Here is a 25,681-nt window from a genome sequence, read left to right on the forward strand (position 1 = left end):
CCGCCTTAATTGGTTCTCCTCCCTTCCAACGGTGTTGAGGCGGGTGGGAACAGCAGGGGGTGAAGGTGCTGTGTTTAAAGAGGTGGAGTTATGCAGATCTAAAACGCGTGGATTGCAGCAGCAGCAAGCCGAAAAGTGCAGGCATGTAAGGGATCTAGAGGTTGACAACATGTCTTCTTAACGGGAGTCCAGGAGCTCATCTCCACAAATGGACTTTTTAGGATCCTTGGGTGGCTCCGTAGTTTGAAACCAATTCTGGTTATCGCTTCTCGGCCTTTTGGCTAAGATCAAGTGTAGTATCTGTTCTTATCAGTTTAATATCTGATACGTCCCCTATCTGGGGACCATATATTAAATGGATTTTTAGAACAGGGAGATGGAAAAAGAGCTTGCTCTGTCCACTCCACGCATTGACCTGGTATTGCAGTATCTCCAGGACCGGTGCACCCCTTCTTTAATGCAGTTTCTAAAATCAGAAAGAATTGAATTCAATGTTTTTTGTTCATTTTGCTTGTTTGTCGGATTTTGGGATGGACTCTTTGGCTCTGCTTTTCTTCTCCTCATTGGATTTTTCATGTTCAAAGTTGCAGAAGCCAGATTACAAGCTCATTTTGGTTCAACTTCAGCAACTGTGCATTGCATTGCCATGTAATGTGATGCAATGCTATCTTTCTAGCTCTCCCTTTCTACTTCCTTTTGGATAAACAGACATATTAGGCAAGCATTTTGGAGCTTTCACCTAAATAACTACAGGTGGTGAGATAAGCTGCACAATATAATTGACCTTTCAGTATATTGTTGCACACACACCATCTATTTAGCAAATGCCCTTGTTATCAACAGCAGCCTTTTAAACTCACCCGAGCTAACAGGTATGTGCGCTGGTTACACTGCTGCGCTTAAAATTTCTTTTTTGGTTTGCTACAATGCCTTTTCTGAAACGTTGTCTCCTTCTGCTGGAACACTGACTTCTTTCATTTAATGCCTGCAGACTATAAAAGAGAACCCAACCCAAAAAGTTTGGTTGATTAGTCTGTGGCATTCTGTTAAACTGTTGCTTATGGCGGTCTCTGTGAGCTTCTCAGCGACATTCAGCCAGCCAGGTATCCTGCCTGCAGTAGATGGAATGTGGCAATGGAACGCTGGCTGCGCGTGTCATAATAGGCTCTGAGCCTTTATATACCTGTGCACAGCAGCAGCCACCTTCAGTCTGCTGCTGGACAGCCAGCAGCAGCAGCAGCAGGAGAGGTATGTAATCAGGAGCCCTCCTGCTAAGGGTAGACAGCTGCTCGTTCCACCCCACCCCCCGCCTTAATTGGTTCTCCTCCCTTCCAACGGTGTTGAGGCGGGTGGGAACAGCAGGGGGTGAAGGTGCTGTGTTTAAAGAGGTGGAGTTATGCAGATCTAAAACGCGTGGATTGCAGCAGCAGCAAGCCGAAAAGTGCAGGCATGTAAGGGATCTAGAGGTTGACAACATGTCTTCTTAACGGGAGTCCAGGAGCTCATCTCCACAAATGGACTTTTTAGGATCCTTGGGTGGCTCCGTAGTTTGAAACCAATTCTGGTTATCGCTTCTCGGCCTTTTGGCTAAGATCAAGTGTAGTATCTGTTCTTATCAGTTTAATATCTGATACGTCCCCTATCTGGGGACCATATATTAAATGGATTTTTAGAACAGGGAGATGGAAAAAGAGCTTGCTCTGTCCACTCCACGCATTGACCTGGTATTGCAGTATCTCCAGGACCGGTGCACCCCTTCTTTAATGCAGTTTCTAAAATCAGAAAGAATTGAATTCAATGTTTTTTGTTCATTTTGCTTGTTTGTCGGATTTTGGGATGGACTCTTTGGCTCTGCTTTTCTTCTCCTCATTGGATTTTTCATGTTCAAAGTTGCAGAAGCCAGATTACAAGCTCATTTTGGTTCAACTTCAGCAACTGTGCATTGCATTGCCATGTAATGTGATGCAATGCTATCTTTCTAGCTCTCCCTTTCTACTTCCTTTTGGATAAACAGACATATTAGGCAAGCATTTTGGAGCTTTCACCTAAATAACTACAGGTGGTGAGATAAGCTGCACAATATAATTGACCTTTCAGTATATTGTTGCACACACACCATCTATTTAGCAAATGCCCTTGTTATCAACAGCAGCCTTTTAAACTCACCCGAGCTAACAGGTATGTGCGCTGGTTACACTGCTGCGCTTAAAATTTCTTTTTTGGTTTGCTACAATGCCTTTTCTGAAACGTTGTCTCCTTCTGCTGGAACACTGACTTCTTTCATTTAATGCCTGCAGACTATAAAAGAGAACCCAACCCAAAAAGTTTGGTTGATTAGTCTGTGGCATTCTGTTAAACTGTTGCTTATGGCGGTCTCTGTGAGCTTCTCAGCGACATTCAGCCAGCCAGGTATCCTGCCTGCAGTAGATGGAATGTGGCAATGGAACGCTGGCTGCGCGTGTCATAATAGGCTCTGAGCCTTTATATACCTGTGCACAGCAGCAGCCACCTTCAGTCTGCTGCTGGACAGCCAGCAGCAGCAGCAGCAGCAGGAGAGGTATGTAATCAGGAGCCCTCCTGCTAAGGGTAGACAGCTGCTCGTTCCACCCCACCCCCCGCCTTAATTGGTTCTCCTCCCTTCCAACGGTGTTGAGGCGGGTGGGAACAGCAGGGGGTGAAGGTGCTGTGTTTAAAGAGGTGGAGTTATGCAGATCTAAAACGCGTGGATTGCAGCAGCAGCAAGCCGAAAAGTGCAGGCATGTAAGGGATCTAGAGGTTGACAACATGTCTTCTTAACGGGAGTCCAGGAGCTCATCTCCACAAATGGACTTTTTAGGATCCTTGGGTGGCTCCGTAGTTTGAAACCAATTCTGGTTATCGCTTCTCGGCCTTTTGGCTAAGATCAAGTGTAGAATCTGTTCTTATCAGTTTAATATCTGATACGTCCCCTATCTGGGGACCATATATTAAATGGATTTTTAGAACAGGGAGATGGAAAAAGAGCTTGCTCTGTCCACTCCACGCATTGACCTGGTATTGCAGTATCTCCAGGACCGGTGCACCCCTTCTTTAATGCAGTTTCTAAAATCAGAAAGAATTGAATTCAATGTTTTTTGTTCATTTTGCTTGTTTGTCGGATTTTGGGATGGACTCTTTGGCTCTGCTTTTCTTCTCCTCATTGGATTTTTCATGTTCAAAGTTGCAGAAGCCAGATTACAAGCTCATTTTGGTTCAACTTCAGCAACTGTGCATTGCATTGCCATGTAATGTGATGCAATGCTATCTTTCTAGCTCTCCCTTTCTACTTCCTTTTGGATAAACAGACATATTAGGCAAGCATTTTGGAGCTTTCACCTAAATAACTACAGGTGGTGAGATAAGCTGCACAATATAATTGACCTTTCAGTATATTGTTGCACACACACCATCTATTTAGCAAATGCCCTTGTTATCAACAGCAGCCTTTTAAACTCACCCGAGCTAACAGGTATGTGCGCTGGTTACACTGCTGCGCTTAAAATTTCTTTTTTGGTTTGCTACAATGCCTTTTCTGAAACGTTGTCTCCTTCTGCTGGAACACTGACTTCTTTCATTTAATGCCTGCAGACTATAAAAGAGAACCCAACCCAAAAAGTTTGGTTGATTAGTCTGTGGCATTCTGTTAAACTGTTGCTTATGGCGGTCTCTGTGAGCTTCTCAGCGACATTCAGCCAGCCAGGTATCCTGCCTGCAGTAGATGGAATGTGGCAATGGAACGCTGGCTGCGCGTGTCATAATAGGCTCTGAGCCTTTATATACCTGTGCACAGCAGCAGCCACCTTCAGTCTGCTGCTGGACAGCCAGCAGCAGCAGCAGCAGCAGGAGAGGTATGTAATCAGGAGCCCTCCTGCTAAGGGTAGACAGCTGCTCGTTCCACCCCACCCCCCGCCTTAATTGGTTCTCCTCCCTTCCAACGGTGTTGAGGCGGGTGGGAACAGCAGGGGGTGAAGGTGCTGTGTTTAAAGAGGTGGAGTTATGCAGATCTAAAACGCGTGGATTGCAGCAGCAGCAAGCCGAAAAGTGCAGGCATGTAAGGGATCTAGAGGTTGACAACATGTCTTCTTAACGGGAGTCCAGGAGCTCATCTCCACAAATGGACTTTTTAGGATCCTTAGGTGGCTCCGTAGTTTGAAACCAATTCTGGTTATCGCTTCTCGGCCTTTTGGCTAAGATCAAGTGTAGTATCTGTTCTTATCAGTTTAATATCTGATACGTCCCCTATCTGGGGACCATATATTAAATGGATTTTTAGAACAGGGAGATGGAAAAAGAGCTTGCTCTGTCCACTCCACGCATTGACCTGGTATTGCAGTATCTCCAGGACCGGTGCACCCCTTCTTTAATGCAGTTTCTAAAATCAGAAAGAATTGAATTCAATGTTTTTTGTTCATTTTGCTTGTTTGTCGGATTTTGGGATGGACTCTTTGGCTCTGCTTTTCTTCTCCTCATTGGATTTTTCATGTTCAAAGTTGCAGAAGCCAGATTACAAGCTCATTTTGGTTCAACTTCAGCAACTGTGCATTGCATTGCCATGTAATGTGATGCAATGCTATCTTTCTAGCTCTCCCTTTCTACTTCCTTTTGGATAAACAGACATATTAGGCAAGCATTTTGGAGCTTTCACCTAAATAACTACAGGTGGTGAGATAAGCTGCACAATATAATTGACCTTTCAGTATATTGTTGCACACACACCATCTATTTAGCAAATGCCCTTGTTATCAACAGCAGCCTTTTAAACTCACCCGAGCTAACAGGTATGTGCGCTGGTTACACTGCTGCGCTTAAAATTTCTTTTTTGGTTTGCTACAATGCCTTTTCTGAAACGTTGTCTCCTTCTGCTGGAACACTGACTTCTTTCATTTAATGCCTGCAGACTATAAAAGAGAACCCAACCCAAAAAGTTTGGTTGATTAGTCTGTGGCATTCTGTTAAACTGTTGCTTATGGCGGTCTCTGTGAGCTTCTCAGCGACATTCAGCCAGCCAGGTATCCTGCCTGCAGTAGATGGAATGTGGCAATGGAACGCTGGCTGCGCGTGTCATAATAGGCTCTGAGCCTTTATATACCTGTGCACAGCAGCAGCCACCTTCAGTCTGCTGCTGGACAGCCAGCAGCAGCAGCAGCAGCAGGAGAGGTATGTAATCAGGAGCCCTCCTGCTAAGGGTAGACAGCTGCTCGTTCCACCCCACCCCCCGCCTTAATTGGTTCTCCTCCCTTCCAACGGTGTTGAGGCGGGTGGGAACAGCAGGGGGTGAAGGTGCTGTGTTTAAAGAGGTGGAGTTATGCAGATCTAAAACGCGTGGATTGCAGCAGCAGCAAGCCGAAAAGTGCAGGCATGTAAGGGATCTAGAGGTTGACAACATGTCTTCTTAACGGGAGTCCAGGAGCTCATCTCCACAAATGGACTTTTTAGGATCCTTGGGTGGCTCCGTAGTTTGAAACCAATTCTGGTTATCGCTTCTCGGCCTTTTGGCTAAGATCAAGTGTAGTATCTGTTCTTATCAGTTTAATATCTGATACGTCCCCTATCTGGGGACCATATATTAAATGGATTTTTAGAACAGGGAGATGGAAAAAGAGCTTGCTCTGTCCACTCCACGCATTGACCTGGTATTGCAGTATCTCCAGGACCGGTGCACCCCTTCTTTAATGCAGTTTCTAAAATCAGAAAGAATTGAATTCAATGTTTTTTGTTCATTTTGCTTGTTTGTCGGATTTTGGGATGGACTCTTTGGCTCTGCTTTTCTTCTCCTCATTGGATTTTTCATGTTCAAAGTTGCAGAAGCCAGATTACAAGCTCATTTTGGTTCAACTTCAGCAACTGTGCATTGCATTGCCATGTAATGTGATGCAATGCTATCTTTCTAGCTCTCCCTTTCTACTTCCTTTTGGATAAACAGACATATTAGGCAAGCATTTTGGAGCTTTCACCTAAATAACTACAGGTGGTGAGATAAGCTGCACAATATAATTGACCTTTCAGTATATTGTTGCACACACACCATCTATTTAGCAAATGCCCTTGTTATCAACAGCAGCCTTTTAAACTCACCCGAGCTAACAGGTATGTGCGCTGGTTACACTGCTGCGCTTAAAATTTCTTTTTTGGTTTGCTACAATGCCTTTTCTGAAACGTTGTCTCCTTCTGCTGGAACACTGACTTCTTTCATTTAATGCCTGCAGACTATAAAAGAGAACCCAACCCAAAAAGTTTGGTTGATTAGTCTGTGGCATTCTGTTAAACTGTTGCTTATGGCGGTCTCTGTGAGCTTCTCAGCGACATTCAGCCAGCCAGGTATCCTGCCTGCAGTAGATGGAATGTGGCAATGGAACGCTGGCTGCGCGTGTCATAATAGGCTCTGAGCCTTTATATACCTGTGCACAGCAGCAGCCACCTTCAGTCTGCTGCTGGACAGCCAGCAGCAGCAGCAGCAGGAGAGGTATGTAATCAGGAGCCCTCCTGCTAAGGGTAGACAGCTGCTCGTTCCACCCCACCCCCCGCCTTAATTGGTTCTCCTCCCTTCCAACGGTGTTGAGGCGGGTGGGAACAGCAGGGGGTGAAGGTGCTGTGTTTAAAGAGGTGGAGTTATGCAGATCTAAAACGCGTGGATTGCAGCAGCAGCAAGCCGAAAAGTGCAGGCATGTAAGGGATCTAGAGGTTGACAACATGTCTTCTTAACGGGAGTCCAGGAGCTCATCTCCACAAATGGACTTTTTAGGATCCTTGGGTGGCTCCGTAGTTTGAAACCAATTCTGGTTATCGCTTCTCGGCCTTTTGGCTAAGATCAAGTGTAGTATCTGTTCTTATCAGTTTAATATCTGATACGTCCCCTATCTGGGGACCATATATTAAATGGATTTTTAGAACAGGGAGATGGAAAAAGAGCTTGCTCTGTCCACTCCACGCATTGACCTGGTATTGCAGTATCTCCAGGACCGGTGCACCCCTTCTTTAATGCAGTTTCTAAAATCAGAAAGAATTGAATTCAATGTTTTTTGTTCATTTTGCTTGTTTGTCGGATTTTGGGATGGACTCTTTGGCTCTGCTTTTCTTCTCCTCATTGGATTTTTCATGTTCAAAGTTGCAGAAGCCAGATTACAAGCTCATTTTGGTTCAACTTCAGCAACTGTGCATTGCATTGCCATGTAATGTGATGCAATGCTATCTTTCTAGCTCTCCCTTTCTACTTCCTTTTGGATAAACAGACATATTAGGCAAGCATTTTGGAGCTTTCACCTAAATAACTACAGGTGGTGAGATAAGCTGCACAATATAATTGACCTTTCAGTATATTGTTGCACACACACCATCTATTTAGCAAATGCCCTTGTTATCAACAGCAGCCTTTTAAACTCACCCGAGCTAACAGGTATGTGCGCTGGTTACACTGCTGCGCTTAAAATTTCTTTTTTGGTTTGCTACAATGCCTTTTCTGAAACGTTGTCTCCTTCTGCTGGAACACTGACTTCTTTCATTTAATGCCTGCAGACTATAAAAGAGAACCCAACCCAAAAAGTTTGGTTGATTAGTCTGTGGCATTCTGTTAAACTGTTGCTTATGGCGGTCTCTGTGAGCTTCTCAGCGACATTCAGCCAGCCAGGTATCCTGCCTGCAGTAGATGGAATGTGGCAATGGAACGCTGGCTGCGCGTGTCATAATAGGCTCTGAGCCTTTATATACCTGTGCACAGCAGCAGCCACCTTCAGTCTGCTGCTGGACAGCCAGCAGCAGCAGCAGCAGCAGGAGAGGTATGTAATCAGGAGCCCTCCTGCTAAGGGTAGACAGCTGCTCGTTCCACCCCACCCCCCGCCTTAATTGGTTCTCCTCCCTTCCAACGGTGTTGAGGCGGGTGGGAACAGCAGGGGGTGAAGGTGCTGTGTTTAAAGAGGTGGAGTTATGCAGATCTAAAACGCGTGGATTGCAGCAGCAGCAAGCCGAAAAGTGCAGGCATGTAAGGGATCTAGAGGTTGACAACATGTCTTCTTAACGGGAGTCCAGGAGCTCATCTCCACAAATGGACTTTTTAGGATCCTTAGGTGGCTCCGTAGTTTGAAACCAATTCTGGTTATCGCTTCTCGGCCTTTTGGCTAAGATCAAGTGTAGTATCTGTTCTTATCAGTTTAATATCTGATACGTCCCCTATCTGGGGACCATATATTAAATGGATTTTTAGAACAGGGAGATGGAAAAAGAGCTTGCTCTGTCCACTCCACGCATTGACCTGGTATTGCAGTATCTCCAGGACCGGTGCACCCCTTCTTTAATGCAGTTTCTAAAATCAGAAAGAATTGAATTCAATGTTTTTTGTTCATTTTGCTTGTTTGTCGGATTTTGGGATGGACTCTTTGGCTCTGCTTTTCTTCTCCTCATTGGATTTTTCATGTTCAAAGTTGCAGAAGCCAGATTACAAGCTCATTTTGGTTCAACTTCAGCAACTGTGCATTGCATTGCCATGTAATGTGATACAATGCTATCTTTCTAGCTCTCCCTTTCTACTTCCTTTTGGATAAACAGACATATTAGGCAAGCATTTTGGAGCTTTCACCTAAATAACTACAGGTGGTGAGATAAGCTGCACAATATAATTGACCTTTCAGTATATTGTTGCACACACACCATCTATTTAGCAAATGCCCTTGTTATCAACAGCAGCCTTTTAAACTCACCCGAGCTAACAGGTATGTGCGCTGGTTACACTGCTGCGCTTAAAATTTCTTTTTTGGTTTGCTACAATGCCTTTTCTGAAACGTTGTCTCCTTCTGCTGGAACACTGACTTCTTTCATTTAATGCCTGCAGACTATAAAAGAGAACCCAACCCAAAAAGTTTGGTTGATTAGTCTGTGGCATTCTGTTAAACTGTTGCTTATGGCGGTCTCTGTGAGCTTCTCAGCGACATTCAGCCAGCCAGGTATCCTGCCTGCAGTAGATGGAATGTGGCAATGGAACGCTGGCTGCGCGTGTCATAATAGGCTCTGAGCCTTTATATACCTGTGCACAGCAGCAGCCACCTTCAGTCTGCTGCTGGACAGCCAGCAGCAGCAGCAGCAGCAGGAGAGGTATGTAATCAGGAGCCCTCCTGCTAAGGGTAGACAGCTGCTCGTTCCACCCCACCCCCCGCCTTAATTGGTTCTCCTCCCTTCCAACGGTGTTGAGGCGGGTGGGAACAGCAGGGGGTGAAGGTGCTGTGTTTAAAGAGGTGGAGTTATGCAGATCTAAAACGCGTGGATTGCAGCAGCAGCAAGCCGAAAAGTGCAGGCATGTAAGGGATCTAGAGGTTGACAACATGTCTTCTTAACGGGAGTCCAGGAGCTCATCTCCACAAATGGACTTTTTAGGATCCTTGGGTGGCTCCGTAGTTTGAAACCAATTCTGGTTATCGCTTCTCGGCCTTTTGGCTAAGATCAAGTGTAGTATCTGTTCTTATCAGTTTAATATCTGATACGTCCCCTATCTGGGGACCATATATTAAATGGATTTTTAGAACAGGGAGATGGAAAAAGAGCTTGCTCTGTCCACTCCACGCATTGACCTGGTATTGCAGTATCTCCAGGACCGGTGCACCCCTTCTTTAATGCAGTTTCTAAAATCAGAAAGAATTGAATTCAATGTTTTTTGTTCATTTTGCTTGTTTGTCGGATTTTGGGATGGACTCTTTGGCTCTGCTTTTCTTCTCCTCATTGGATTTTTCATGTTCAAAGTTGCAGAAGCCAGATTACAAGCTCATTTTGGTTCAACTTCAGCAACTGTGCATTGCATTGCCATGTAATGTGATGCAATGCTATCTTTCTAGCTCTCCCTTTCTACTTCCTTTTGGATAAACAGACATATTAGGCAAGCATTTTGGAGCTTTCACCTAAATAACTACAGGTGGTGAGATAAGCTGCACAATATAATTGACCTTTCAGTATATTGTTGCACACACACCATCTATTTAGCAAATGCCCTTGTTATCAACAGCAGCCTTTTAAACTCACCCGAGCTAACAGGTATGTGCGCTGGTTACACTGCTGCGCTTAAAATTTCTTTTTTGGTTTGCTACAATGCCTTTTCTGAAACGTTGTCTCCTTCTGCTGGAACACTGACTTCTTTCATTTAATGCCTGCAGACTATAAAAGAGAACCCAACCCAAAAAGTTTGGTTGATTAGTCTGTGGCATTCTGTTAAACTGTTGCTTATGGCGGTCTCTGTGAGCTTCTCAGCGACATTCAGCCAGCCAGGTATCCTGCCTGCAGTAGATGGAATGTGGCAATGGAACGCTGGCTGCGCGTGTCATAATAGGCTCTGAGCCTTTATATACCTGTGCACAGCAGCAGCCACCTTCAGTCTGCTGCTGGACAGCCAGCAGCAGCAGCAGCAGCAGGAGAGGTATGTAATCAGGAGCCCTCCTGCTAAGGGTAGACAGCTGCTCGTTCCACCCCACCCCCCGCCTTAATTGGTTCTCCTCCCTTCCAACGGTGTTGAGGCGGGTGAGAACAGCAGGGGGTGAAGGTGCTGTGTTTAAAGAGGTGGAGTTATGCAGATCTAAAACGCGTGGATTGCAGCAGCAGCAAGCCGAAAAGTGCAGGCATGTAAGGGATCTAGAGGTTGACAACATGTCTTCTTAACGGGAGTCCAGGAGCTCATCTCCACAAATGGACTTTTTAGGATCCTTGGGTGGCTCCGTAGTTTGAAACCAATTCTGGTTATCGCTTCTCGGCCTTTTGGCTAAGATCAAGTGTAGTATCTGTTCTTATCAGTTTAATATCTGATACGTCCCCTATCTGGGGACCATATATTAAATGGATTTTTAGAACAGGGAGATGGAAAAAGAGCTTGCTCTGTCCACTCCACGCATTGACCTGGTATTGCAGTATCTCCAGGACCGGTGCACCCCTTCTTTAATGCAGTTTCTAAAATCAGAAAGAATTGAATTCAATGTTTTTTGTTCATTTTGCTTGTTTGTCGGATTTTGGGATGGACTCTTTGGCTCTGCTTTTCTTCTCCTCATTGGATTTTTCATGTTCAAAGTTGCAGAAGCCAGATTACAAGCTCATTTTGGTTCAACTTCAGCAACTGTGCATTGCATTGCCATGTAATGTGATGCAATGCTATCTTTCTAGCTCTCCCTTTCTACTTCCTTTTGGATAAACAGACATATTAGGCAAGCATTTTGGAGCTTTCACCTAAATAACTACAGGTGGTGAGATAAGCTGCACAATATAATTGACCTTTCAGTATATTGTTGCACACACACCATCTATTTAGCAAATGCCCTTGTTATCAACAGCAGCCTTTTAAACTCACCCGAGCTAACAGGTATGTGCGCTGGTTACACTGCTGCGCTTAAAATTTCTTTTTTGGTTTGCTACAATGCCTTTTCTGAAACGTTGTCTCCTTCTGCTGGAACACTGACTTCTTTCATTTAATGCCTGCAGACTATAAAAGAGAACCCAACCCAAAAAGTTTGGTTGATTAGTCTGTGGCATTCTGTTAAACTGTTGCTTATGGCGGTCTCTGTGAGCTTCTCAGCGACATTCAGCCAGCCAGGTATCCTGCCTGCAGTAGATGGAATGTGGCAATGGAACGCTGGCTGCGCGTGTCATAATAGGCTCTGAGCCTTTATATACCTGTGCACAGCAGCAGCCACCTTCAGTCTGCTGCTGGACAGCCAGCAGCAGCAGCAGCAGCAGGAGAGGTATGTAATCAGGAGCCCTCCTGCTAAGGGTAGACAGCTGCTCGTTCCACCCCACCCCCCGCCTTAATTGGTTCTCCTCCCTTCCAACGGTGTTGAGGCGGGTGGGAACAGCAGGGGGTGAAGGTGCTGTGTTTAAAGAGGTGGAGTTATGCAGATCTAAAACGCGTGGATTGCAGCAGCAGCAAGCCGAAAAGTGCAGGCATGTAAGGGATCTAGAGGTTGACAACATGTCTTCTTAACGGGAGTCCAGGAGCTCATCTCCACAAATGGACTTTTTAGGATCCTTGGGTGGCTCCGTAGTTTGAAACCAATTCTGGTTATCGCTTCTCGGCCTTTTGGCTAAGATCAAGTGTAGTATCTGTTCTTATCAGTTTAATATCTGATACGTCCCCTATCTGGGGACCATATATTAAATGGATTTTTAGAACAGGGAGATGGAAAAAGAGCTTGCTCTGTCCACTCCACGCATTGACCTGGTATTGCAGTATCTCCAGGACCGGTGCACCCCTTCTTTAATGCAGTTTCTAAAATCAGAAAGAATTGAATTCAATGTTTTTTGTTCATTTTGCTTGTTTGTCGGATTTTGGGATGGACTCTTTGGCTCTGCTTTTCTTCTCCTCATTGGATTTTTCATGTTCAAAGTTGCAGAAGCCAGATTACAAGCTCATTTTGGTTCAACTTCAGCAACTGTGCATTGCATTGCCATGTAATGTGATGCAATGCTATCTTTCTAGCTCTCCCTTTCTACTTCCTTTTGGATAAACAGACATATTAGGCAAGCATTTTGGAGCTTTCACCTAAATAACTACAGGTGGTGAGATAAGCTGCACAATATAATTGACCTTTCAGTATATTGTTGCACACACACCATCTATTTAGCAAATGCCCTTGTTATCAACAGCAGCCTTTTAAACTCACCCGAGCTAACAGGTATGTGCGCTGGTTACACTGCTGCGCTTAAAATTTCTTTTTTGGTTTGCTACAATGCCTTTTCTGAAACGTTGTCTCCTTCTGCTGGAACACTGACTTCTTTCATTTAATGCCTGCAGACTATAAAAGAGAACCCAACCCAAAAAGTTTGGTTGATTAGTCTGTGGCATTCTGTTAAACTGTTGCTTATGGCGGTCTCTGTGAGCTTCTCAGCGACATTCAGCCAGCCAGGTATCCTGCCTGCAGTAGATGGAATGTGGCAATGGAACGCTGGCTGCGCGTGTCATAATAGGCTCTGAGCCTTTATATACCTGTGCACAGCAGCAGCCACCTTCAGTCTGCTGCTGGACAGCCAGCAGCAGCAGCAGCAGCAGGAGAGGTATGTAATCAGGAGCCCTCCTGCTAAGGGTAGACAGCTGCTCGTTCCACCCCACCCCCCGCCTTAATTGGTTCTCCTCCCTTCCAACGGTGTTGAGGCGGGTGAGAACAGCAGGGGGTGAAGGTGCTGTGTTTAAAGAGGTGGAGTTATGCAGATCTAAAACGCGTGGATTGCAGCAGCAGCAAGCCGAAAAGTGCAGGCATGTAAGGGATCTAGAGGTTGACAACATGTCTTCTTAACGGGAGTCCAGGAGCTCATCTCCACAAATGGACTTTTTAGGATCCTTGGGTGGCTCCGTAGTTTGAAACCAATTCTGGTTATCGCTTCTCGGCCTTTTGGCTAAGATCAAGTGTAGTATCTGTTCTTATCAGTTTAATATCTGATACGTCCCCTATCTGGGGACCATATATTAAATGGATTTTTAGAACAGGGAGATGGAAAAAGAGCTTGCTCTGTCCACTCCACGCATTGACCTGGTATTGCAGTATCTCCAGGACCGGTGCACCCCTTCTTTAATGCAGTTTCTAAAATCAGAAAGAATTGAATTCAATGTTTTTTGTTCATTTTGCTTGTTTGTCGGATTTTGGGATGGACTCTTTGGCTCTGCTTTTCTTCTCCTCATTGGATTTTTCATGTTCAAAGTTGCAGAAGCCAGATTACAAGCTCATTTTGGTTCAACTTCAGCAACTGTGCATTGCATTGCCATGTAATGTGATGCAATGCTATCTTTCTAGCTCTCCCTTTCTACTTCCTTTTGGATAAACAGACATATTAGGCAAGCATTTTGGAGCTTTCACCTAAATAACTACAGGTGGTGAGATAAGCTGCACAATATAATTGACCTTTCAGTATATTGTTGCACACACACCATCTATTTAGCAAATGCCCTTGTTATCAACAGCAGCCTTTTAAACTCACCCGAGCTAACAGGTATGTGCGCTGGTTACACTGCTGCGCTTAAAATTTCTTTTTTGGTTTGCTACAATGCCTTTTCTGAAACGTTGTCTCCTTCTGCTGGAACACTGACTTCTTTCATTTAATGCCTGCAGACTATAAAAGAGAACCCAACCCAAAAAGTTTGGTTGATTAGTCTGTGGCATTCTGTTAAACTGTTGCTTATGGCGGTCTCTGTGAGCTTCTCAGCGACATTCAGCCAGCCAGGTATCCTGCCTGCAGTAGATGGAATGTGGCAATGGAACGCTGGCTGCGCGTGTCATAATAGGCTCTGAGCCTTTATATACCTGTGCACAGCAGCAGCCACCTTCAGTCTGCTGCTGGACAGCCAGCAGCAGCAGCAGGAGAGGTATGTAATCAGGAGCCCTCCTGCTAAGGGTAGACAGCTGCTCGTTCCACCCCACCCCCCGCCTTAATTGGTTCTCCTCCCTTCCAACGGTGTTGAGGCGGGTGGGAACAGCAGGGGGTGAAGGTGCTGTGTTTAAAGAGGTGGAGTTATGCAGATCTAAAACGCGTGGATTGCAGCAGCAGCAAGCCGAAAAGTGCAGGCATGTAAGGGATCTAGAGGTTGACAACATGTCTTCTTAACGGGAGTCCAGGAGCTCATCTCCACAAATGGACTTTTTAGGATCCTTGGGTGGCTCCGTAGTTTGAAACCAATTCTGGTTATCGCTTCTCGGCCTTTTGGCTACGACCAAGTGTTGTTGCTGGAAGACTCCAAAGCCTATCGCATCCTCGGCCTTGAGGCATCGGCAGTTCTACTGTCTTAAGCCTCCTGCTGCTATAGGGGGTGTGCGTGCTGAAGAGAACCAAGAAGGCGATCGACTTACCTGAATATGGCGATGGCGACATCGGCTACTCTCCGTTCTGCTGGAGCTGGCGACTTGAAGATCAAGAACTCTTTCAAGATTGAAGTTGAAGAGCGAGCCCGTGACAAGTTCTCCCTGTCTTTCTTCGTGAGGAAGGTCCTGCTTGAGATCCTGCAGGTGAAAAGGGAGAACATTCTGGCACTTCAAGATGCTCCTGGACGCTTTGTGCTTACCCTGACCTCTGAAGTGGCATCTCAGAATTTTTACCATCAGATCAAGCTGAGACTTCAGGAGGAAGATCTTAAAGGACTGTGTTTTGTGACCCTCTGCCTGGCAGAAGAGAAGTCTGTGGTGGTTCATATGAGCAATCCGCATGTCTCTGAAAAGGATGTGGCTGCGTTTCTGCATAACTATTGCTCTGAGGTCCACTTCTCTCACAAAATCATGAACTCTGAGAGGTTGTGGACCGGAAAATACAAGTTCATCGTGAAGCTGAGAGAAGGTTTGGGAATTGGTGGACTCAATCATCCGCCTCAGAGCTTCCTGATTGGCAGAGAGAGAGGAAGACTCTTCTATCCAGGGATGCCTATCTTCTGCAGAAAATGTATGGACTTTGGGCATTCCTTTGAGAGCTGCAAGGAGGAGAACGCTCTTTGCAAGAAGTGCTATCAAAAAGGACATGTCACTCTGAACTGCCCAAATCAGATGATCTGTAATATCTGCCGTATCCCTGGGCACTCTTTTCGGGATTGTCCGTTGAGAAAAAAGACCTTCAGCTATGCAGATGCAGCTCGGGGGGGAGCCCCTCCGAAGCGGTCCAGTCCTGAAGAACAAACAGACAAATCCAAGGACCCTCCCGGGAACCCTTCTGGGGATCCGCCCAAGGACACTGCTGGGGACCCGCCTGGGGATAGCATTGTTCTCAAGGATTGGTCGGAGAGTCCAGATGGTCATGTGGTGGAGGAGAATCCAGCTGAGTCTGAAGTGGAGATGGGAGAGGAGTCTTCTAAGGAGGCTGGTGGTGAGGAGGAGGAGGAGATTGACATTGACGTGGAGGTTTTGAGGAAAAGGAAAAAGGAGAAGTCGAGTTTGTTTAAGGGAGAGAGCGCCAGCAAAAGACCTGCTGGGCGTTTGAAAATAGTCCTCCCTAATTACTCACCTAAACCGATCATCTCAGTTCCTAAACCTGTAAACCCATCTGATCCGGTGAACATCGAGGAATTCTCAGACACGGACGTTTCTGCGGGTCCCTCTACCCCGGTCGGATTCATGTCAGATACGGACTCAAGTTCTGTTTAAATGATTTATGGCTACACTCAAAATTGCCTCACTAAATGTGAGGAGTTTAAAGGGCTCTGTCAAGAGAGCTGCTTTATTTTCTTACCTGATGACTTTAGATGCTGATATTTTTTTACTTCAAGAATGCGGCATTGACCATGACCCTAACTATAACAAACTAAGGGAAGATTGGGCGAACGGACCTTCCATCTGGTCCGGTGAAAATGGATCGCGTGCTACTGGTGTTGGCGTCCTGTTTAAAAACAAAGACTTTAAGGTTACCTCGTTCACTGAAGTTGAACCTGGACGTGCACTAGTTGTTAATGTGAGTTACTGTGGATCCGAGTTCAAGCTGATTAATGTTTATGCATCTCCGATTAAAGAGGAAAGATACAGTTTATTAGATATCATCAAACTCTTTATACCTGGTCCTACACCAACTGTGGTTGGCGGTGACTTCAATTGTATCCGGTCTGATGAAAATAGGACATCAGGTACTAGAAGGAAAGACAAAACTGAGATGCAGTTAAAAAATCTAATCGACGATACTTGCCTGAATGATGTCTGGAGAGTAAAGAATACCTCTGAACCAGGATACACTTGGGAGAACAATCTTCTAAAATCAAGAATTGACTTTGTTCTGACATCACAGAGTTTTAAAGTGAATAAAGTGGATCTAACAGGTAACATCTTTTCTGACCACAAAACATTAATTACTCACTTGGAATTGCCCAGTCTAGAGAAAGGGCGAGGTGTCTGGAAGTTGAACACTCTGCTGCTGGAAGATGAAAGTATAAAAGAGGAATTTTTGAAATTTTATAAAAAACTACAGGGGAAAAAACGTTATTACAAAAGAATTCTAGAATGGTGGGAGTATGTGAAGTTTCAAATTAGACATTTTTTTCTCTTAGCTGGCAAAAGGAAGGCCAGACAGAATCAGAAATGGTTTAAAGACCTGAATACAAAACTGCAAACAGGTTACAAACTCAGAAATGCAGGGATAGATATGGAGGATGTTATTTTACAAGTCAAAGAAGACATTAAAAAAGCAATTGAACAGAAAGGCAAAGAAATAATTTTCAACGCCAAGGTAGAACATATGGAAAAAAATGAAACATGTTCCAGGTTCTTTTTCAAAAAATCTTTAGAACGCAAAGAATTAATTAAAGAACTTGATGGTGAAACAACTAAAGATGGACTGTTGGACAAAGCGCAAACTTTTTATCAAAATCTTTTTAGCGAAAAGAAAATTGACGCTGATTTTTTACCTGATGCTTTTAATTCATTGCAGAATCACCTTGAAAAGCAAGATCAAGAGTTGTTGATTGAAGATATCTGTGAAGAAGAACTGCTAAGTGCAATCAAAAGCTTTTCTAGAGGAAAAACACCGGGTACTGACGGACTACAAATTGAATTTTATCTTACTTTTTGGGAGATTTTAAAAGACGACCTGTTTGAGATTTTTAAAGCTGTCTTTTTATGTGACAAATTGCCTGAATCTTGGAGAAGTGGTGTGGTCACCCTGCTTTTTAAAAAAGGAGATAAGACTAATCTAGAGAACTGGAGACCAATCACGTTACTCAACGTAGATTATAAAATTATGGCAAAAATCATGGTGAACAGAATGAAGAAGGTGATAGAGAAGGTCGTGCATCCTGATCAGGTATGTGGTGTGCCTGGTCGTACAATTGCAGAAAACTTGAATATTATACGGGACGCAATATGGTATCAGCAAGAGAGGAAGCAAAAGCTAGCTCTTCTGTCCCTTGATTTCCAGAAAGCGTACGACAGAGTCTCTCATAAGTACCTGTATTCTGTGTTAAAGAAAATGAAATTCCCGGATGTTTTTATTAAGCACATTGCACTTTTATATGATGGAAGTTTTAGCAGGATTTTAATTAATGGTTTTTTATCTTCAGAAGTTTTTCTAAAGTCGGGCGTCAAACAAGGATGCCCACTCTCGCCTCTGCTTTTTATCTGCGCAATCGAGCCTCTACTGGCAATGTTGAGGAAAGATAAGATGGTGAAAGGTGTACCCATACCAGGTGGAAATGGACTAAGTACTAAGTCACTGGGGTACATGGATGACATCACGATCCTGTGCGACTCAGAACAATCGCTGAGAAGAGCAGTAAGAACTACTGATTTTTTCTGTTTAGCATCTGCCTTCAAACTGAACTTGGAGAAGAGCGAATGTCTTGGATTCGGTGATTGGTCAGATGCGCAGATTCCTCAACTTAAAATAAGAAGTGATAAGATCAAAATTTTAGGTGTTGTGTTTACAAAGAAGAATGATGGAGAAGAAAGTTGGCAGTTGGTGAAGGAGAAAATGCAAAAGAAGATAAGTTTATGGAAACTCAGAAAATTATCAATGGAAGGTAAAAACTTGATCATTAAGTCTTTGTTGTTGCCGATAATGTTGTTTTTAAGTATGGTGTACCCTCCGAATGAGAACACAGTAAAGTTTCTCCAGAGACAAATTTTTCTTTTTCTGTGGGGATCAAAAATGGAGAAGGTTCGAAGAGAGACAATGTACAAGCAGCATAAATATGGTGGAAAGAATATCCCAAATATCAAAAAATTTTTGTACCTAAAGTTCTTTAGTTTTTGCTTCAAAATGACCAATCTAAGAACTCATTGGTCTTTCTACTTAAGATATGCAGCTGGAGATATCTTTAGGAAAAGAAAGTGGATAACATTGCCCCAAAATTCTCCTGTCCTAATTACACCGCCAAAACAATATGTCTTACTAGAAAAAACAATTAGACTTTATAACTTACCTGAAATAGATGTGGAGATGCTGTCAAATTCAAGAAGACTGGCTCTAGAGACAAAGAGAAAAGAAACGATGACAGCAGTGGCAAACTTTACATACACTAAAAGTGGAAGAATTTGGAGAATGACTTATGCACCTTATCTAACAAATGAATATAAAGACTTGGCATGGGCAATAGTGCAAGAATGTGTTCCTGTTAGATTTTTTCAACACAGAAGGGGATTGTGCAATACTGCAAGATGCCCTAGAACAGGCTGTGTTAGAGAGGAAACAGTTTTACACACCTTTTGGAACTGTTTTTATGCCCAAAATGTCTGGAAAGAAGTTGGAAGTCTCTTAAAGTTTGTTACTGGTCTTAAGTTTTTAAATCACGAAGTAGTTTTATATGGAAATTTTACATGTCAATCAAAAGAAAAAGAAAGAGTCATCTGGATAATGATAAATGGAATAAAGAATGCGCTATGGAAAGTCCGAAATATATTGCTTTTTAAAAGAGATTTTATAAGTGAAAGTGAATGCATAAAATTAGCACTAAGTGAAATATATATTTATTACCTGTTAGATCTGAAGAGAATTGGGAAAAAAAGAGCCAAGAGTCTATGGAACTTTCATCTGTGGAACCTTGTAGCATGAACAGATTATAAGGCAAGAGAAATATTAGAAGAGAAATAACAACTGAAATATAAGAACAAAATGAAAAAGAAAAAAATCTGTTCTTATCAGTTTAATATCTGATACGTCCCCTATCTGGGGACCATATATTAAATGGATTTTTAGAACAGGGAGATGGAAAAAGAGCTTGCTCTGTCCACTCCACGCATTGACCTGGTATTGCAGTATCTCCAGGACCGGTGCACCCCTTCTTTAATGCAGTTTCTAAAATCAGAAAGAATTGAATTCAATGTTTTTTGTTCATTTTGCTTGTTTGTCGGATTTTGGGATGGACTCTTTGGCTCTGCTTTTCTTCTCCTCATTGGATTTTTCATGTTCAAAGTTGCAGAAGCCAGATTACAAGCTCATTTTGGTTCAACTTCAGCAACTGTGCATTGCATTGCCATGTAATGTGATGCAATGCTATCTTTCTAGCTCTCCCTTTCTACTTCCTTTTGGATAAACAGACATATTAGGCAAGCATTTTGGAGCTTTCACCTAAATAACTACAGGTGGTGAGATAAGCTGCACAATATAATTGACCTTTCAGTATATTGTTGCACACACACCATCTATTTAGCAAATGCCCTTGTTATCAACAGCAGCCTTTTAAACTCACCCGAGCTAACAGGTATGTGCGCTGGTTACACTGCTGCGCTTAAAATTTCTTTTTTGGTTTGCTACAATGCCTTTTCTGAAACGTTGTCTCCTTCTGCTGGAACACTGACTTCTTTCATTTAATGCCTGCAGACTATAAAAGAGAACCCAACCCAAAAAGTTTGGTTGATTAGTCTGTGGCATTCTGTTAAACTGTTGCTTATGGCGGTCTCTGTGAGCTTCTCAGCGACATTCAGCCAGCCAGGTATCCTGCCTGCAGTAGATGGAATGTGGCAATGGAACGCTGGCTGCGCGTGTCATAATAGGCTCTGAGCCTTTATATACCTGTGCACAGCAGCAGCCACCTTCAGTCTGCTGCTGGACAGCCAGCAGCAGCAGCAGCAGCAGGAGAGGTATGTAATCAGGAGCCCTCCTGCTAAGGGTAGACAGCTGCTCGTTCCACCCCACCCCCCGCCTTAATTGGTTCTCCTCCCTTCCAACGGTGTTGAGGCGGGTGGGAACAGCAGGGGGTGAAGGTGCTGTGTTTAAAGAGGTGGAGTTATGCAGATCTAAAACGCGTGGATTGCAGCAGCAGCAAGCCGAAAAGTGCAGGCATGTAAGGGATCTAGAGGTTGACAACATGTCTTCTTAACGGGAGTCCAGGAGCTCATCTCCACAAATGGACTTTTTAGGATCCTTGGGTGGCTCTGTAGTTTGAAACCAATTCTGGTTATCGCTTCTCGGCCTTTTGGCTAAGATCAAGTGTAGTATCTGTTCTTATCAGTTTAATATCTGATACGTCCCCTATCTGGGGACCATATATTAAATGGATTTTTAGAACAGGGAGATGGAAAAAGAGCTTGCTCTGTCCACTCCACGCATTGACCTGGTATTGCAGTATCTCCAGGACCGGTGCACCCCTTCTTTAATGCAGTTTCTAAAATCAGAAAGAATTGAATTCAATGTTTTTTGTTCATTTTGCTTGTTTGTCGGATTTTGGGATGGACTCTTTGGCTCTGCTTTTCTTCTCCTCATTGGATTTTTCATGTTCAAAGTTGCAGAAGCCAGATTACAAGCTCATTTTGGTTCAACTTCAGCAACTGTGCATTGCATTGCCATGTAATGTGATGCAATGCTATCTTTCTAGCTCTCCCTTTCTACTTCCTTTTGGATAAACAGACATATTAGGCAAGCATTTTGGAGCTTTCACCTAAATAACTACAGGTGGTGAGATAAGCTGCACAATATAATTGACCTTTCAGTATATTGTTGCACACACACCATCTATTTAGCAAATGCCCTTGTTATCAACAGCAGCCTTTTAAACTCACCCGAGCTAACAGGTATGTGCGCTGGTTACACTGCTGCGCTTAAAATTTCTTTTTTGGTTTGCTACAATGCCTTTTCTGAAACGTTGTCTCCTTCTGCTGGAACACTGACTTCTTTCATTTAATGCCTGCAGACTATAAAAGAGAACCCAACCCAAAAAGTTTGGTTGATTAGTCTGTGGCATTCTGTTAAACTGTTGCTTATGGCGGTCTCTGTGAGCTTCTCAGCGACATTCAGCCAGCCAGGTATCCTGCCTGCAGTAGATGGAATGTGGCAATGGAACGCTGGCTGCGCGTGTCATAATAGGCTCTGAGCCTTTATATACCTGTGCACAGCAGCAGCCACCTTCAGTCTGCTGCTGGACAGCCAGCAGCAGCAGCAGCAGGAGAGGTATGTAATCAGGAGCCCTCCTGCTAAGGGTAGACAGCTGCTCGTTCCACCCCACCCCCCGCCTTAATTGGTTCTCCTCCCTTCCAACGGTGTTGAGGCGGGTGGGAACAGCAGGGGGTGAAGGTGCTGTGTTTAAAGAGGTGGAGTTATGCAGATCTAAAACGCGTGGATTGCAGCAGCAGCAAGCCGAAAAGTGAAGGCATGTAAGGGATCTAGAGGTTGACAACATGTCTTCTTAACGGGAGTCCAGGAGCTCATCTCCACAAATGGACTTTTTAGGATCCTTGGGTGGCTCCGTAGTTTGAAACCAATTCTGGTTATCGCTTCTCGGCCTTTTGGCTAAGATCAAGTGTAGTATCTGTTCTTATCAGTTTAATATCTGATACGTCCCCTATCTGGGGACCATATATTAAATGGATTTTTAGAACAGGGAGATGGAAAAAGAGCTTGCTCTGTCCACTCCACGCATTGACCTGGTATTGCAGTATCTCCAGGACCGGTGCACCCCTTCTTTAATGCAGTTTCTAAAATCAGAAAGAATTGAATTCAATGTTTTTTGTTCATTTTGCTTGTTTGTCGGATTTTGGGATGGACTCTTTGGCTCTGCTTTTCTTCTCCTCATTGGATTTTTCATGTTCAAAGTTGCAGAAGCCAGATTACAAGCTCATTTTGGTTCAACTTCAGCAACTGTGCATTGCATTGCCATGTAATGTGATGCAATGCTATCTTTCTAGCTCTCCCTTTCTACTTCCTTTTGGATAAACAGACATATTAGGCAAGCATTTTGGAGCTTTCACCTAAATAACTACAGGTGGTGAGATAAGCTGCACAATATAATTGACCTTTCAGTATATTGTTGCACACACACCATCTATTTAGCAAATGCCCTTGTTATCAACAGCAGCCTTTTAAACTCACCCGAGCTAACAGGTATGTGCGCTGGTTACACTGCTGCGCTTAAAATTTATTTTTTGGTTTGCTACAATGCCTTTTCTGAAACGTTGTCTCCTTCTGCTGGAACACTGACTTCTTTCATTTAATGCCTGCAGACTATAAAAGAGAACCCAACCCAAAAAGTTTGGTTGATTAGTCTGTGGCATTCTGTTAAACTGTTGCTTATGGCGGTCTCTGTGAGCTTCTCAGCGACATTCAGCCAGCCAGGTATCCTGCCTGCAGTAGATGGAATGTGGCAATGGAACGCTGGCTGCGCGTGTCATAATAGGCTCTGAGCCTTTATATACCTGTGCACAGCAGCAGCCACCTTCAGTCTGCTGCTGGACAGCCAGCAGCAGCAGCAGCAGCAGGAGAGGTATGTAATCAGGAGCCCTCCTGCTAAGGGTAGACAGCTGCTCGTTCCACCCCACCCCCCGCCTTAATTGGTTCTCCTCCCTTCCAACGGTGTTGAGGCGGGTGGGAACAGCAGGGGGTGAAGGTGCTGTGTTTAAAGAGGTGGAGTTATGCAGATCTAAAACGCGTGGATTGCAGCAGCAGCAAGCCGAAAAGTGCAGGCATGTAAGGGATCTAGAGGTTGACAACATGTCTTCTTAACGGGAGTCCAGGAGCTCATCTCCACAAATGGACTTTTTAGGATCCTTGGGTGGCTCTGTAGTTTGAAACCAATTCTGGTTATCGCTTCTCGGCCTTTTGGCTAAGATCAAGTGTAGTATCTGTTCTTATCAGTTTAATATCTGATACGTCCCCTATCTGGGGACCATATATTAAATGGATTTTTAGAACAGGGAGATGGAAAAAGAGCTTGCTCTGTCCACTCCACGCATTGACCTGGTATTGCAGTATCTCCAGGACCGGTGCACCCCTTCTTTAATGCAGTTTCTAAAATCAGAAAGAATTGAATTCAATGTTTTTTGTTCATTTTGCTTGTTTGTCGGATTTTGGGATGGACTCTTTGGCTCTGCTTTTCTTCTCCTCATTGGATTTTTCATGTTCAAAGTTGCAGAAGCCAGATTACAAGCTCATTTTGGTTCAACTTCAGCAACTGTGCATTGCATTGCCATGTAATGTGATGCAATGCTATCTTTCTAGCTCTCCCTTTCTACTTCCTTTTGGATAAACAGACATATTAGGCAAGCATTTTGGAGCTTTCACCTAAATAACTACAGGTGGTGAGATAAGCTGCACAATATAATTGACCTTTCAGTATATTGTTGCACACACACCATCTATTTAGCAAATGCCCTTGTTATCAACAGCAGCCTTTTAAACTCACCCGAGCTAACAGGTATGTGCGCTGGTTACACTGCTGCGCTTAAAATTTCTTTTTTGGTTTGCTACAATGCCTTTTCTGAAACGTTGTCTCCTTCTGCTGGAACACTGACTTCTTTCATTTAATGCCTGCAGACTATAAAAGAGAACCCAACCCAAAAAGTTTGGTTGATTAGTCTGTGGCATTCTGTTAAACTGTTGCTTATGGCGGTCTCTGTGAGCTTCTCAGCGACATTCAGCCAGCCAGGTATCCTGCCTGCAGTAGATGGAATGTGGCAATGGAACGCTGGCTGCGCGTGTCATAATAGGCTCTGAGCCTTTATATACCTGTGCACAGCAGCAGCCACCTTCAGTCTGCTGCTGGACAGCCAGCAGCAGCAGCAGCAGGAGAGGTATGTAATCAGGAGCCCTCCTGCTAAGGGTAGACAGCTGCTCGTTCCACCCCACCCCCCGCCTTAATTGGTTCTCCTCCCTTCCAACGGTGTTGAGGCGGGTGGGAACAGCAGGGGGTGAAGGTGCTGTGTTTAAAGAGGTGGAGTTATGCAGATCTAAAACGCGTGGATTGCAGCAGCAGCAAGCCGAAAAGTGCAGGCATGTAAGGGATCTAGAGGTTGACAACATGTCTTCTTAACGGGAGTCCAGGAGCTCATCTCCACAAATGGACTTTTTAGGATCCTTGGGTGGCTCCGTAGTTTGAAACCAATTCTGGTTATCGCTTCTCGGCCTTTTGGCTAAGATCAAGTGTAGTATCTGTTCTTATCAGTTTAATATCTGATACGTCCCCTATCTGGGGACCATATATTAAATGGATTTTTAGAACAGGGAGATGGAAAAAGAGCTTGCTCTGTCCACTCCACGCATTGACCTGGTATTGCAGTATCTCCAGGACCGGTGCACCCCTTCTTTAATGCAGTTTCTAAAATCAGAAAGAATTGAATTCAATGTTTTTTGTTCATTTTGCTTGTTTGTCGGATTTTGGGATGGACTCTTTGGCTCTGCTTTTCTTCTCCTCATTGGATTTTTCATGTTCAAAGTTGCAGAAGCCAGATTACAAGCTCATTTTGGTTCAACTTCAGCAACTGTGCATTGCATTGCCATGTAATGTGATGCAATGCTATCTTTCTAGCTCTCCCTTTCTACTTCCTTTTGGATAAACAGACATATTAGGCAAGCATTTTGGAGCTTTCACCTAAATAACTACAGGTGGTGAGATAAGCTGCACAATATAATTGACCTTTCAGTATATTGTTGCACACACACCATCTATTTAGCAAATGCCCTTGTTATCAACAGCAGCCTTTTAAACTCACCCGAGCTAACAGGTATGTGCGCTGGTTACACTGCTGCGCTTAAAATTTATTTTTTGGTTTGCTACAATGCCTTTTCTGAAACGTTGTCTCCTTCTGCTGGAACACTGACTTCTTTCATTTAATGCCTGCAGACTATAAAAGAGAACCCAACCCAAAAAGTTTGGTTGATTAGTCTGTGGCATTCTGTTAAACTGTTGCTTATGGCGGTCTCTGTGAGCTTCTCAGCGACATTCAGCCAGCCAGGTATCCTGCCTGCAGTAGATGGAATGTGGCAATGGAACGCTGGCTGCGCGTGTCATAATAGGCTCTGAGCCTTTATATACCTGTGCACAGCAGCA

The 25,681-nt window shown here is 44.1% G+C and overlaps 16 non-coding genes across 16 annotated transcripts; all 16 read left to right on the forward strand.

Moving 5' to 3' along the window:
- Nucleotides 1-261: 261 nt before the first annotated feature.
- On the forward strand, nucleotides 262-452 carry LOC141239096 (U2 spliceosomal RNA). Its single transcript, XR_012304506.1, has one exon. It is a non-coding gene; the product is annotated as a U2 spliceosomal RNA (small nuclear RNA).
- Nucleotides 453-1,567: 1,115 nt separating this feature from the next.
- Nucleotides 1,568-1,758, forward strand: LOC141239097 (U2 spliceosomal RNA). The gene has a single exon (XR_012304507.1). It is a non-coding gene; the product is annotated as a U2 spliceosomal RNA (small nuclear RNA).
- A 1,118-nt stretch (nucleotides 1,759-2,876) lies between these two features.
- LOC141239448 (U2 spliceosomal RNA) lies at nucleotides 2,877-3,067 on the forward strand. Its single transcript, XR_012304846.1, has one exon. It is a non-coding gene; the product is annotated as a U2 spliceosomal RNA (small nuclear RNA).
- Nucleotides 3,068-4,185: 1,118 nt separating this feature from the next.
- LOC141239098 (U2 spliceosomal RNA) lies at nucleotides 4,186-4,376 on the forward strand. The gene has a single exon (XR_012304508.1). It is a non-coding gene; the product is annotated as a U2 spliceosomal RNA (small nuclear RNA).
- Nucleotides 4,377-5,494: 1,118 nt separating this feature from the next.
- On the forward strand, nucleotides 5,495-5,685 carry LOC141239099 (U2 spliceosomal RNA). The gene has a single exon (XR_012304509.1). It is a non-coding gene; the product is annotated as a U2 spliceosomal RNA (small nuclear RNA).
- A 1,115-nt stretch (nucleotides 5,686-6,800) lies between these two features.
- Nucleotides 6,801-6,991, forward strand: LOC141239100 (U2 spliceosomal RNA). Its single transcript, XR_012304510.1, has one exon. It is a non-coding gene; the product is annotated as a U2 spliceosomal RNA (small nuclear RNA).
- A 1,118-nt stretch (nucleotides 6,992-8,109) lies between these two features.
- On the forward strand, nucleotides 8,110-8,300 carry LOC141239101 (U2 spliceosomal RNA). Its single transcript, XR_012304511.1, has one exon. It is a non-coding gene; the product is annotated as a U2 spliceosomal RNA (small nuclear RNA).
- A 1,118-nt stretch (nucleotides 8,301-9,418) lies between these two features.
- On the forward strand, nucleotides 9,419-9,609 carry LOC141239102 (U2 spliceosomal RNA). The gene has a single exon (XR_012304512.1). It is a non-coding gene; the product is annotated as a U2 spliceosomal RNA (small nuclear RNA).
- Nucleotides 9,610-10,727: 1,118 nt separating this feature from the next.
- On the forward strand, nucleotides 10,728-10,918 carry LOC141239103 (U2 spliceosomal RNA). Its single transcript, XR_012304513.1, has one exon. It is a non-coding gene; the product is annotated as a U2 spliceosomal RNA (small nuclear RNA).
- A 1,118-nt stretch (nucleotides 10,919-12,036) lies between these two features.
- LOC141239104 (U2 spliceosomal RNA) lies at nucleotides 12,037-12,227 on the forward strand. The gene has a single exon (XR_012304514.1). It is a non-coding gene; the product is annotated as a U2 spliceosomal RNA (small nuclear RNA).
- A 1,118-nt stretch (nucleotides 12,228-13,345) lies between these two features.
- On the forward strand, nucleotides 13,346-13,536 carry LOC141239106 (U2 spliceosomal RNA). The gene has a single exon (XR_012304516.1). It is a non-coding gene; the product is annotated as a U2 spliceosomal RNA (small nuclear RNA).
- Nucleotides 13,537-19,523: 5,987 nt separating this feature from the next.
- On the forward strand, nucleotides 19,524-19,705 carry LOC141239498 (U2 spliceosomal RNA). The gene has a single exon (XR_012304888.1). It is a non-coding gene; the product is annotated as a U2 spliceosomal RNA (small nuclear RNA).
- A 1,118-nt stretch (nucleotides 19,706-20,823) lies between these two features.
- LOC141239107 (U2 spliceosomal RNA) lies at nucleotides 20,824-21,014 on the forward strand. Its single transcript, XR_012304517.1, has one exon. It is a non-coding gene; the product is annotated as a U2 spliceosomal RNA (small nuclear RNA).
- Nucleotides 21,015-22,129: 1,115 nt separating this feature from the next.
- Nucleotides 22,130-22,320, forward strand: LOC141239108 (U2 spliceosomal RNA). The gene has a single exon (XR_012304518.1). It is a non-coding gene; the product is annotated as a U2 spliceosomal RNA (small nuclear RNA).
- A 1,118-nt stretch (nucleotides 22,321-23,438) lies between these two features.
- On the forward strand, nucleotides 23,439-23,629 carry LOC141239109 (U2 spliceosomal RNA). The gene has a single exon (XR_012304519.1). It is a non-coding gene; the product is annotated as a U2 spliceosomal RNA (small nuclear RNA).
- Nucleotides 23,630-24,744: 1,115 nt separating this feature from the next.
- LOC141239110 (U2 spliceosomal RNA) lies at nucleotides 24,745-24,935 on the forward strand. The gene has a single exon (XR_012304520.1). It is a non-coding gene; the product is annotated as a U2 spliceosomal RNA (small nuclear RNA).
- Nucleotides 24,936-25,681: the final 746 nt, after the last annotated feature.

Source organism: Phyllobates terribilis, unplaced genomic scaffold, assembly GCF_046119375.1.
Source record: "Phyllobates terribilis strain yellow unplaced genomic scaffold, ASM4611937v1 Scaffold_769__1_contigs__length_694716, whole genome shotgun sequence".
Taxonomy (NCBI): domain Eukaryota; kingdom Metazoa; phylum Chordata; class Amphibia; order Anura; family Dendrobatidae; genus Phyllobates; species Phyllobates terribilis.